Consider the following 12,171-nt stretch of genomic DNA (forward strand, 5'->3'; position numbering starts at 1 on the left):
TTACTTTGGTATTAGGATGATTTTGGCCTCACAGAACGAGTTAGGAATTCTTTCTTCTCTTCAATTTTTTTGGAAAACTTTGAGAAGAATTGGGATTAGTGCTTCATAAAATGTTTGGTAGAATTCACCAGTGAAGTCAGCAGGCCCAGGGCTTTTTTGTTGTTGTTGGAAGGTATTTGATTAATGGTTCAACCTCCTTACTAGTTATAGGTCTATTCAGATTTTCTATTTCTTCATGGCTTAATCTAGGAAGGTCTTACGTTTCTAGCAATGTGTTCATTTTATCTAGGTTATTCAATTTATTAGTGTGCAATTGTTCACAGTATATTACCTTTATTTATGTAGAATTAGTAGATCTGTCCACTTTCTTTTATTTTATTTTTTTTTTTGAGACGGAGTCTCACTGTGTCACCCAGGATGGAGTGCAGTGGCATGATCTTGGCTCACTGCATGCTCTGCCCCCTGGGTTCATGCCATTCTCCTGCCTCAGCCTCCTGAGTAACTTGGGACTACAGGCACCTACCACCATGCCCGGCTAATTTTTTTTGTATTTTTAGTAGAGACAGGGTTTTACCGTGTTAGCCAGGATGGTCTCAATCTCCTGACCTCGTGATCCGCCCGCCTTGGCCTCCCAAAGTGCTGGGATTACAGGCGTGAGCCACCGCGCCTGGCCACATCTGTCCACACTCTCATTTCTAATTTTAGTAATTTTAGTCTTCTCTATTTTATTTCTTAGTCCATCTAGCTGAAGGTTTTTCAGTTTTGTTAATCTTTTCAAAAAATCAACTTTGTGTTCATTGTTTTTCTCTATTATTTTTCTATTCTTTATTTCATTTATCTCTACTCTAATCTTTATATTATTTCCTCCCTCTGCTAGGTTTAGGTTTATTTGTTCTTTTCTTCTAGTTCCTTGAGTTGTAAAAGATAGGTTGTTTATTTGAGATCATTCTTCTTTTTAATACAAGAATTTATACCTATTAATTTTTCCTTTAGCACTGTTTTCACTGTGTCCCATAAGTTTTGGTATGTTCTGTTCTTGTTTTCATTTGTCTCTAAGTATTTTCTAATTTCCATTGTGATTTCTTCTTTGATCTATTGGTTGTTTAAAAGTGTGCTGTAGCCAGGCGCGGTGGCTCACGCCTGTAATCCCAACACTTTGGGAGGGTGAGTCGGGCAGATCATGAGGTCAAGAGTTCGAGACCAGCCTGGCCAACATAGTGAAACCCTGTCTCTACTAAAAATACAACAATTAGCCGGGCATGGTGGTGGGCACCTGTAATCCCAGCTACTTGGGAGGCTGAGGCAGGAGAATTTCTTGAACCCAGGAGGCGGAGGTTGCAGTGAGCCGAGATCATGCCACTGCACTCTAGCCTGGGCAACAGAGCAAGACTCCATCTTGAAAAAAAAAAAGTATGTTGTTTAATTTCCAGAAATTTGTGATTTGTTTTGTTTTGTTTTCCTTCTGCCATTGATTTCTAGCTTCATTCTGTTGGGGTCATTCTGTTGGCAGTTTGCTTCTTCATGGCCAACATCAGAATTTCTATTTTTGGTCAGCTGAAACGGAGTCTTATATAAAGCTCACAAGAGGGACTTTCCTATCACCTTCGCTATATAATGTAACCTAATCAAAGCAGCAACTACTGCCCACATCATACAGAACTTCGGCCCATACTCAAAGGGAATAGGTTGTACAGGGCAAGTACACCAGAGAGTTGGAATCTTGAGGGCTATCTTAGAATTCTGCATACAGTAAATATTAAGTAAATATCATAGGATATTTATAAAAATGTATATGGAAGATATAATAAAGATATTGTAACAAACACCTGAGTACCCACTATTCATTTTTAGAAAAAAAGTATTATAAAATTTGAAGTTCCATGTACCTATCCCACTTCCTGTCCATCGATCTTCAATCCTATTCATTAGTATGTGCTTTTCTTTATAGTTTTTGCCATGTTTGTATCCCTCAACAATATATGGTTTGTTTTGCAAAGTTTAACCTTATGGAAATGAAATTATCTATATGTATTGACAATATCATGGTTCTGGGATTCAACCATGTTGTTCATTTTCACTTCTGTGTAACATTTCGTGGTACGGATATACCATAGTTTATATTCTACTCTATTATGGATGGATATTTCTGTTCTAATTTTTGGCTATTCCAAACAATCCTGGCCATGAACATTCTTTTACATGGCTCTGTATATCTTGTGGAAATGTTTCTGTAGGTTATATACGCAGATGTGAAATTGATGTGTTATGGCATATGTACAATTTCAATGTCATTAGTATTGCCAAATTATTTTCTAAAATAAGGCTGGGAAACATGGCAAAATCTCATCTCTTCAAAAAATACAAAAAGTAGGTGGGTGTGGCAGAATGCACCTGTGGTCCCAGCTACTCAGGAGGTGCAGGTGGGAGGATCACCTGAGCCTGGGGATATCAAGGGTGCAGTGAGCTGTTATTTATGCCACTGTACTCCAGCCTGAATGACAGAGTGAGACCCTATCTCAAATAAAAAAAAAGTTATAATTTACAGTCTTATCACACCCTTGCTTTATATCCTTGCCAACACCAGGAAATGAATTTCTACCAATGGCCAACATGAAATGGTATTTCATGGGAATTTTAATTTGTATTGTTCTGATTACTGCTGAGTTTAAGCATTTCCCCCTATTTTTCTACTCGGTTGCCTGTCTTCTTAATGCTTAGAGTTCTTTATATACTCTTGTACTAGTGTGTTGTCAACTATATGTGTTGCAAATATTTTTTTCTGCTCTGACATGCTATTTCAACTCTTTATGTTTTATTGCAATAGAATTTCTTAACTTTGCTATAGGCATGTATCAATTCTTTTATGGTTTGCACACTTTGAGCTTTATTTTATAAACTATTTCTTTACTTGAAGGTCATAAACACATTCTCCTTTGTCATCTTCTACATATTTTATACATTTGATTGTCAAATTATGAAATATTTTATATTTTGTTTAACGTGTATGATTTAAGATAGGCATCAAATTTCACTCATTTTCAAATGAATAATCTTTTTTGACCAGATTTAATGAAGTTATTTTTTACCCACTTATCACAGTACTGCTTTATCATTAATTGGATTTTTTTTTTTTTTTTGAGATGGAGTCTCGCTGTCTTGCCCAAGCTGGAGTGTAGTGGCACGATCTCGGCTCACTGCAACCTCTGCCTCCTGGGTTCAACTGATTCTCCTGCCTCAGCCTCCCGAGTAGCTGGGATTACAGGCACGAGCCACCACACCCAGCTAACTTTTATATTTTTAGTAGACACAGGGTTTCACCATGTTGGCCAGGCTGGTCTCAAACTCCTGACCTCAAGTGATCCACCTGCCTTGGCCTCCCAAAGTGCTGGGATTATAAGGTGAGCAACCGCGTGTGGCCGGATTTCTATATACATGGACTACTTATTCTCTACCCTTTTTCTACTTGTTTATCCCCATGTCATTGCCAAAATATCTATTATAACTTCAAATTATGCTTGCTATCTAGTTGGAGAAGTTATTTCCCCTGGGTTTTCTTTTTCTGGAGTGTCTTAGCTATTCTTGGCCTTTTTATTTTCTATGTAACTATTAACAACAGCATGAAAAGTTTTATTTAAAAACAATTGGAGGATTAGATCCAAAAAGTCAGGAGCACTCCTGGGATCATGGCAGACAGGAGGCAGGATTAGATTGCAGCTCCATATAGAGCAGCATTTGGAGGCTTGCATTGTGAATTTTAGCTCCAGATTGATTGCAACAACAAACCAGCAATCCCAAGAGGACCCACAGACCCTCTGAAGGAAGCCAACTGCTCCTGCAGGACCTGGGAGACCCTCAAATAATGTGAGTGCCCCAACTGTGGAAGTGGGAAAGAGAGATTCCTCCTCTCCCGAACACACATCCCCACTGGAGAAGCTGAAGGTCCATTTGCGGGAGAAGTTTCTGACTTTACCTAGAGCTGAGTCAAGTTAGAGAGCCGAGTGAAATACAGGGGTAGAGGAAGCAGCAGTAAGGCCCTGGGGGCTCGCTGGGTCCCCTAGCAGCCCGTTCCTGCCTGGCACCACAGGGATCCACTGGAAGAGTGGCCAGAGGATCAGCGAGTAAAACTCCACAGAGAGAAGGAATTCTCTAGCTGAACTTTGTAACAATTTGAACAGGGTGAGAAGCCTCCTGGCCAGAACTCGGGGGAGGGTGCAAATCTTGCGTGCAGACTTCACAGGTTGGGGAAGAACTAAATCCCTTTTATTTTGCAGCTGGGAAGCGGACAGCATTGAGAGGTGACAGCGTGCTGGCAGCCCTTGCAGCCCTCGCTCGCTCTCGGTGCCTCCTCAGCCTCAGTGCCCATCTGGCCACACTTGAGGAGCCCTTCAGCCCACTGCTGCACTGTGGGAGCCCCTTTCTGGGCTGGCCAAGGCAGGAGCTGGCTCCCTCAGCTTGCGGGGAGGTGTGGAGGGAGAGGTGCAGTCGGGAACTGGGGCTGCGTGCGGCACTTGCGGGCCAGCGCGAGTTCCGGGTGGGTGTGGGCTCCGCTGGCCCACACTTGGAGTGGCTGGCCAGCCCACAAGCCCTGGGCAGTGAGGGGCTTAGCACCTGGGCCAGCAACGCTGTGCTCGATTTGTCACCGGGCCTTAGCTGCCTCCCCGCAGGGCAGGGCTCAGGACCTGCAGCCCGCCATGCCTGAGTCTCTCCCACCTACCCCGCCGTGGGCTCCTGTGCAGCCTGAACCTCCCTGAGGAGTGCCACCCCCTGCTCCATGGCACCCGGTCCCACCAACTGCCCAAGGGCTGAGTGTGGGTGCATGGCACGGGACTGGCAGGCAGCTCCACCTGCGCCTGGTGCGAGATCCACTGGGTGAAGCCAGCTGGGCTCCTGAGTCTAGTGGCGACTTGGAGAATCTTCATGTCTAGCTAAGGGATTGTGAATGCACCAATCGGCACTCTGTGTCTAGCTCAAGGTTTGTAAATGCACCAGTCAGCACTCTGTGTCTAGCTCAGGGTTTGTAAATACACCAATCAGCACTCTGTATCTAGCTAATCTAGTGGGGACGTGGAGAACTTTTGTGTCTAGCTCAGGGATTGTAAACGCACCAATCGGCACCCTGTCAAAACAGACCAATCGGCTCTCTATAAAATGGACCAATCAGCAGGATGTGGGTGGGGCCAGATAAGGGAATAAAAGCAGGCTGCCCCAGCCAGCAGTGGCAACCCGCTCCGGTCCCCTTCCACACTGTGGAGGCTTTGTTCTTTTGTTCTTTGCAATAAATCTTGCTGCTGCTCACTCTTTGGGTCCACATTGCCTTTATGAGCTGTAACACTCACCGCGAAGGTCTGCAGCTTCACTCCTGAAGCCAGCGAGACCACGAACCCACCGGGAGGAACAAACAACTCCAGACACGCCGCCTTAAGAGCTGTAACACTCACCACGAAGGTCCGCAGCTTCACTCCTGAGCCAGCGAGACCACGAACCCACCAGAAGGAAGGAACTCCGAACACATCCGAACATCAGAAGGAACAAACTCCGGACACGCCGCCTTTAAGAACTGTAACAGTCACCGCGAGGGTTCGCAGCTTCATTCTTGAAGTCAGTGAGACCAGGAACCCACCAATTCCGGACACAGCATCAGGCAAGTTTTCAAGCCCCTCTTACCCTCCACCTGGAAACAAACTCAGGGCTGTTGCGGGGACATGGTGGAAGTGAGACCTGCCTTTCGCTTTGCATGGGAGCTGGGCGAGGCCTGTGACTGCTAGCTTTCCCCCACTTCCCTGACAACCTGCATTACTTGGCAGAGGCAGCCATAACCCTCCTAGGTATACAACTCCAGTGACCTGAGAATCTCACCCCCATCCCCCACAGCAGCTACAGCTAGGCCTGCCCAAGGAGAGTCTGAGTTCAGACACACCTAGCCCCACCCCCATGTGATGGTCCTTCCCTATCCACCCAGGTAGTGGAAGACAAAGGGCATATAATCTTGGGAGTTCTAGGGCCCTGCCCACTCCGGGTCCCCCTCCACACTAGTATAGCTGATGCTTTCTGGAAAGCACCACCTCCTGACAGGAGGCCAATCAGCACAAAAACAGAGCATTAAACCACCAAAGCCAAGGACCCTCAGGGAGTCCATTGCACCCTCCACCACCTCCACCAGAACAGGTGCTGGTAGCCACAGCTGAGAGACTCATAGATGGTTCACATCACAGGACTCTGTGAGGAAATCCCCCAGTACCAGCCCAGAGCTGGGTAGACTTGCTGGGTGGCTAGACCCAAAAGAGAGGCAACAATCACTGCAGTTTGGCTCACAGGAAGCCACATCCATAGGAAAAGGGGGAGGGTACTAAATCAAGGCAATACCCCATGGGACAAAAGGATCTGAACAACAGCCTTCAGCCCTAGACCTTCCCTATGACAGAGCCTACCCAAATGAGAAGGAACCAAAAAACCAACCCTGGTAATATGACAAAACAAGGCTCTGCAACACCCCCCAAAATTCATACTAGTTCACCAGCAATGGATCTAAACCAATAAGAAATCCCTGATTTACCTGAAAAAGAATTCAGGAGATTAGTTATTAAGCTAATCAGGGAGGGACCAGAGAAAGCCAAAGCCCAATGCAAGGAAAAAAAAAAAAAAAAAAAAATACAAGAAGTAAAGGGAGAAATATTCAAGGAAACAGCTTAAAAAAAAGCAATCAAAAATTCAGGAAACTTTGGACACACTTTTAGAAATGCGAAATTCTCTGGGAAGTCTCAGTGATAGAACTGAATAAGTAGAAAACAGAAATTCAGAGCTTGAAGACAAGGTTTTTGAATTAACCCAAACCAACAAAGACAAAGAAAAAAGAATAAGAAAATATGAACAAAGCCTCCAAGAAGTCTGGGGTTATAGTAAACGACCAAACCTAAGAAGAATTGGTGTTCCTGAAGAAGAAGAGAATTCTAAAATCTTGGAAAACATATGTAGGGGAATAATCAAGGAAGTCTTCCCCAGCCTTACTAGAGACCTAGACATTCAAATACAAGAAGCGTAACAAACTCCTGGGAAATTCATCACAAAATCGATCTTTGCCTAGGCACACTGTCATCAGGTTATGCAAAGTTAAGACAAAGGAAAGAATTTTAAGAGCTGTGAGACAGAAGCACCAGGCAACCTATAAATGAAACCCTTTCATATTAACAGCAGATTTCTCAGCAGAAACCCTGCAAGCTAGAAGGGTGGGGCCCTATCTTCAGCCTCCTCAAACAAAACAATTATCAGGTAAGAATTTTGTATCCAGCAAAAATAAGCATCATATACGAAGGAAAGATACAGTCATTTTCAGACAAATATGTGATACACCACATAAACAGAATTAAAAACAAAAACCACATGGTCATCTCAATAGATGCAGAAATAGCATTTGATAAAATCTAGCATCCCTTTATGATTAAAACTCTCAGCAAAACTGGCATACAAGGGACAAAGGGACCCAAAAGCAAATTCAATAAAAACAAATATAAATAGCTGGGACCTAATTAAACTAAAGAGCTTTTGCACGGCAAAAGAACAGTCAGCAGAGTAAACAGACAACCCACAGAGTGAAAGAAAATCTTCACAATCTATACATGTGACAAAGGACTAATATTCAGAGTCTACAACGAACTCAAACAAATCAGTAAGAAAAAAACAATCCCATCAAAATGCAGACTAATGATATGAATAGACAATTCTCAAAAGAAGATATACAAATGGCCAACAAACATATGAAAAAATGCTCAACACCACTAATGATCACAGAAATGAAAATCAAAACTACAATTCGATACCACCTTACTCCTGCAAGAATGGCCATAATCAAAATATCAAAAAACAGTGGATGTTGGCATGGATGCAGTGAACAGGGAGTACTTCTACACTACTGGTGGGAATGCAAACTAGTACAACCACTATGGAAAACAGTGTGGAGATTCCTTAAAGAACTAAAAGTAGAACTACCATTGGATCCAGTAATCCCACTACTGGGTATCTACCCAGGGGTAAAGAAGTTATTAATCGAAAAAGATACTTGCACATGCATGTTCATAGCAGCACAATTGCAAAATAGTGAAACCAACCGAAATGCCCATCGATCAACGAGTGGATAAAGAAACTGTGGTATATATATACGATGGAATACTATACAGCCATAAAAAGACATAAATTAACAGCATTTGCAGTGACCTGGATGAGATCGGAGACTATTATTCTAAGTGAAGTAACTCAGGAATGGAAAACAAAACATCGTATGTTCTCACTGATAAGTGAGAGCTAAGCTATGAGGACGCAAAGGCATAAGAATGATACAATGGACTTTGGGGACTTGGAGGGAGGAGTGGGAGGGGGGGCGAGGGATTAAAAGACTACAAATATGGTGCAGTGTATACTGCTTGGGTGATATGTGCACCAAAGTCTCACAAATCACCACTAAAGAACTTACTCATGTAACCAAATACTAATTGTACCCCAATAACTTATGGAAAAATAAAAATAATAATTTTAAAAATGTCATTGCCCCTCCCCCCCAAAAACTGGAACTTTTATTTGCAATTGTATTGAATCTGTAAATCATTTTGGAGATGTATTTGTTTTCTAGGTCTGCCATAACAGATGTTGGTGGCTTAAACGATGGAAATTTATTTTCTCACAGTTCTAGAGGCTGTGAGATTTTAGAGGCTTAATCTAGAAGTCCAAGATTAAGGTCTGTAAGTTTCCTTTCTTCTCTGAGGCCTCTCCCCATGACTTGCAGATGGCCACCTTCTCACTCTGTCCTCATCTGGTCACTCCTTTGTCTGTGTCCTCATCTCCTCTTCTCAATAAAGACAACTGTTGCATTGGATTAAGGCCCACCCATATGACCTAATTTTACCTTATCCAAATACAGTCACATTCTGAGATAGTGAGGATTAGGACTTTAACACAGGAATTTGGAGGAGGGGAACCCAATTCAGTCCATAACAGGGGAGCACTGATATTTTCCCAAAATTGAACCTGCCAACCCACAAACACAATATATCCATTTTCCATTTATTTTAATATTATTTAATGCCTTTAATAGAGAATGATACATTTTGCTGAGAGGCATTAAATAATATTGAACATCATGTTGGGTATTCCTTTATTTAACAAGATCCCCTTTTCTCCTTTTTGTACTATGGTTTAAGTCCTAAAAGGTTGACATTTATGGACCCCATTAAAGGGTTCCCTTGTCTTCTGGGCTCTGGCTGGGTTTGACCAATGGGAAGCATGGGAGATCTAAAAGTAGATATTCATTTCCCCACTTCTTCCCCATGGCTGTGCTGATGATAATTGGGAGCAGTTGTGTTCTTCTACTGATTATTCCAGCTCTCGCCCAGAGCTTTCTCCGGCAACCGTACCTTTCTCAAATAAATCAGGTTCAGATAACTGCTCCCTTTCAGTTTCTCGTTCAGATCTATGGTTAGTGTCCCATTTTCTCCTTGTTGTTTACTTTTGATCCTGGCCACACTTCTGTAACTGATCCCTTCATTACATTGCTCTCAACTTCTACATTTCAGCGTGCCAGTTTTTTTTCTGCTGGGGAGTACACTTTGTTTTTTTATTCCTATGTACTTTATAATTCTTGATGCTATTTAACATGGCATATTTTTAAATTACATTTTTTGTTGTTGCTAATGTATAGAAATGTGATTTCTTCATTACACTTAAAACAACAACAACAACAACAACAAAACCCAGTAACCTAGGCATCGCACCTAGCCTGGGTAACATAGTGAGACTTCATCTCTTCTAAAAAAAGAAAAAAACAACTTCAGTAACCTTTCTAAATTCTCTCATTAATTCCAATAATTTTTATTTTTATTTTTTTCTTTTGAGACATGGTCTTACCTCATCGTCCAGGCTGCAGTGCAGTTGCAGAAGTAGGGCCTATTGCAGCCATGAACTTCTGGGCTCAAGCGATCCTCCTGCCTCAGTGTCCCGTGTAGCTGGGATCACAGGAGTGTACCACCATGCCCGGCTAATTTTTTAATTTTTTTGTAGAGCCTGGGTCTCACTTTGTTGCCCAGGCTGGTCTTGAACTCCTGGGCTGGAGTGATCCTCCCATCTCAGCCTCCCAAAGTACTGGGAACTGGAATTACAGGCATAAGCCACCACACCTTGCCTCTTTTCTTTGTATATAACCTCTAAAACAATTTCTAATCACAGATTTACAACTTTCTTTGGAAGATTTCTGCATTTTTAAGTTACCTGAACATCTAGTACGATGCTGTATTGAAGAGGCAGTAGCAATCATCTGTCTCGTACCTAATCTAATACAGAATGCTTTCTGTATTTCACCATTAGGTGTGGGGTTTCAGATATTCTATCAGGTTAAAAAAGTCCCTTCTATTTCTAGTGTCTCAGAATTCTTATAAGTGAAAGAATGCTGAATTCTATCAAAAACTTCTTACACATCTTTTGATATGATTTTCTTTAATCTTTTAATATTGTTAATTATATCAATTACATTAACCTGTCTTCTAATATTAAATTGACCTTGAAGCCTACACAATTGGTCATAATACACAATACTCTTAGAACTCAGAATCCAAATGAGCAAGAAATAATACATTCTTTAGAGCCAAGTAGGTACCATAACTTACCAGTTATATTCTTATCTACACACAATGAGCAATAAACGAACATGTATCAGTATCTAACCAGTTGTGTCATTTTGAGTGGGTCTTTTATTTACCTCCAACAGTAATGCAACAATCCATTTAATCAGTAAACAGTCATGCTGAGTATTCACTAAATGCCATTCACTTTTCTGGCACTAGAGTATAAATGACAAAGCCATAACCATTGCCATTAAGGAGTTCATAAATGTGTGAGTGGTGCGTATGTGTGAGACAAAAGGGAGAGGATGGCACAAAGGAGGAGTCGAACAAGATAAAATGAAAAACATATATTAAGTGCTTTACCGTAAGTGAATGAACGAGAGTACTAAGGAAAAAGAACGGAGACGTATTTCAAGTTCTCACGTTGTTTGACTCGAATCTTGTAGACGGTGTTTGCTGCAAAAAGATGAAGAAAACATTCACAGACATTTATGTTGATTACATATTTATTGCTATGTGCCCAGACGTTTTGACCTTGGGGATAAAGTAGTAAAGAAAACACAAAAATCTCTGTTGTATTGGGTTTACATTCTATCAATAAAGATACAACTTGCCCAGACAAAAGGCCTCTCCTGGTTAAGAAACAGTATCAACAATTAACAGCTCTGGTGGTTTCACAGAGCCACAGTGGGCTGCCTGCTGCAGACAATATCAGAGTTTGTTTATATTTAAATATTATTTTAATATTTCTATTTTTGTCCATGTATTATAATGCACATGTATGTAATTTGCAAATCATCACTCATATACATCGTATCAAAAGGTGTAAAAGTTTTTGATAGAATTCAGCATTCATTCGCTTATAAAATGAGTGAAGGCTCACTTTACTGATGAGAGTATTTCATCAAAAAAATTGGGGATCTACAACTCTAGAGTTCTCTGAAGTCCACCAAGGAAAAAGTAACTTGAATTTAATCGCATTTAAAACTATATAGTATCCACTCCTAAAACATTAGCAACATAGGAAAACTTACACAGCGGAAGAAATGACTGGGGAAATTTTTTTTTTTTTTTAAGACATGGTCTCGCTCTGTTGCCCAGGCTGGAGTGCGATGGCGCGAGCACCGCTTACTGCGGTGTCGACCTCTCGGGCTCGAGTTATCCTCCCACCTCAGCCTTCCAAATAGGTGGGACCACAGGCACCACCACTCCAAGCCCGTATATGGTTTTTAAATAAGACAAATTGCAAAAAACGTTGCCAGACAGCGTTCGCTGGTTTGGGCCTTCACTGGGAATGGCTCGTGTCCGTCTAGATATTCAGAGGCCGAGCACAGTCCTCAGTAGGGCTGCTCGGCAGGTACACAGCTGACGCTGGTCCTTGGACTTATGGGAGTGGGAACAACTTTCAACTCGGCCGCGGACCAGGAAGGCGTTCTGACCCGCTAGAGCTCGGGGACAGGGACCCCATCCCGGTGCCTAGAGCGTCTCCCTTAGTCGGCGTGGGCCAGCGCCAGTTACCTCACGAGCACTGAACTAGCGCCTGCGCCCTTCTATACTTCTCGCTCTT

At 42.2% G+C, this 12,171-nt stretch overlaps 1 long non-coding RNA gene across 1 annotated transcript in view; it reads right to left on the reverse strand.

The window, feature by feature from the left end:
- LOC106635347 (uncharacterized) overlaps positions 1–12,131 on the reverse strand; it is a 57,709-nt gene extending 45,578 nt beyond the window's left edge. Inside the window, exons 1-2 of the long non-coding RNA XR_010108815.1 lie at positions 11,639–12,131; positions 10,968–11,060 (exon numbers count right to left, since the gene is read on the reverse strand). This is a non-coding gene — a long non-coding RNA (uncharacterized LOC106635347). The remainder of the gene's footprint in view (positions 1–10,967; positions 11,061–11,638) is intronic.
- Positions 12,132–12,171: the final 40 nt, after the last annotated feature.

This window comes from Pan paniscus, chromosome 10 (assembly GCF_029289425.2).
Source record: "Pan paniscus chromosome 10, NHGRI_mPanPan1-v2.0_pri, whole genome shotgun sequence".
NCBI classification, from domain to species: domain Eukaryota; kingdom Metazoa; phylum Chordata; class Mammalia; order Primates; family Hominidae; genus Pan; species Pan paniscus.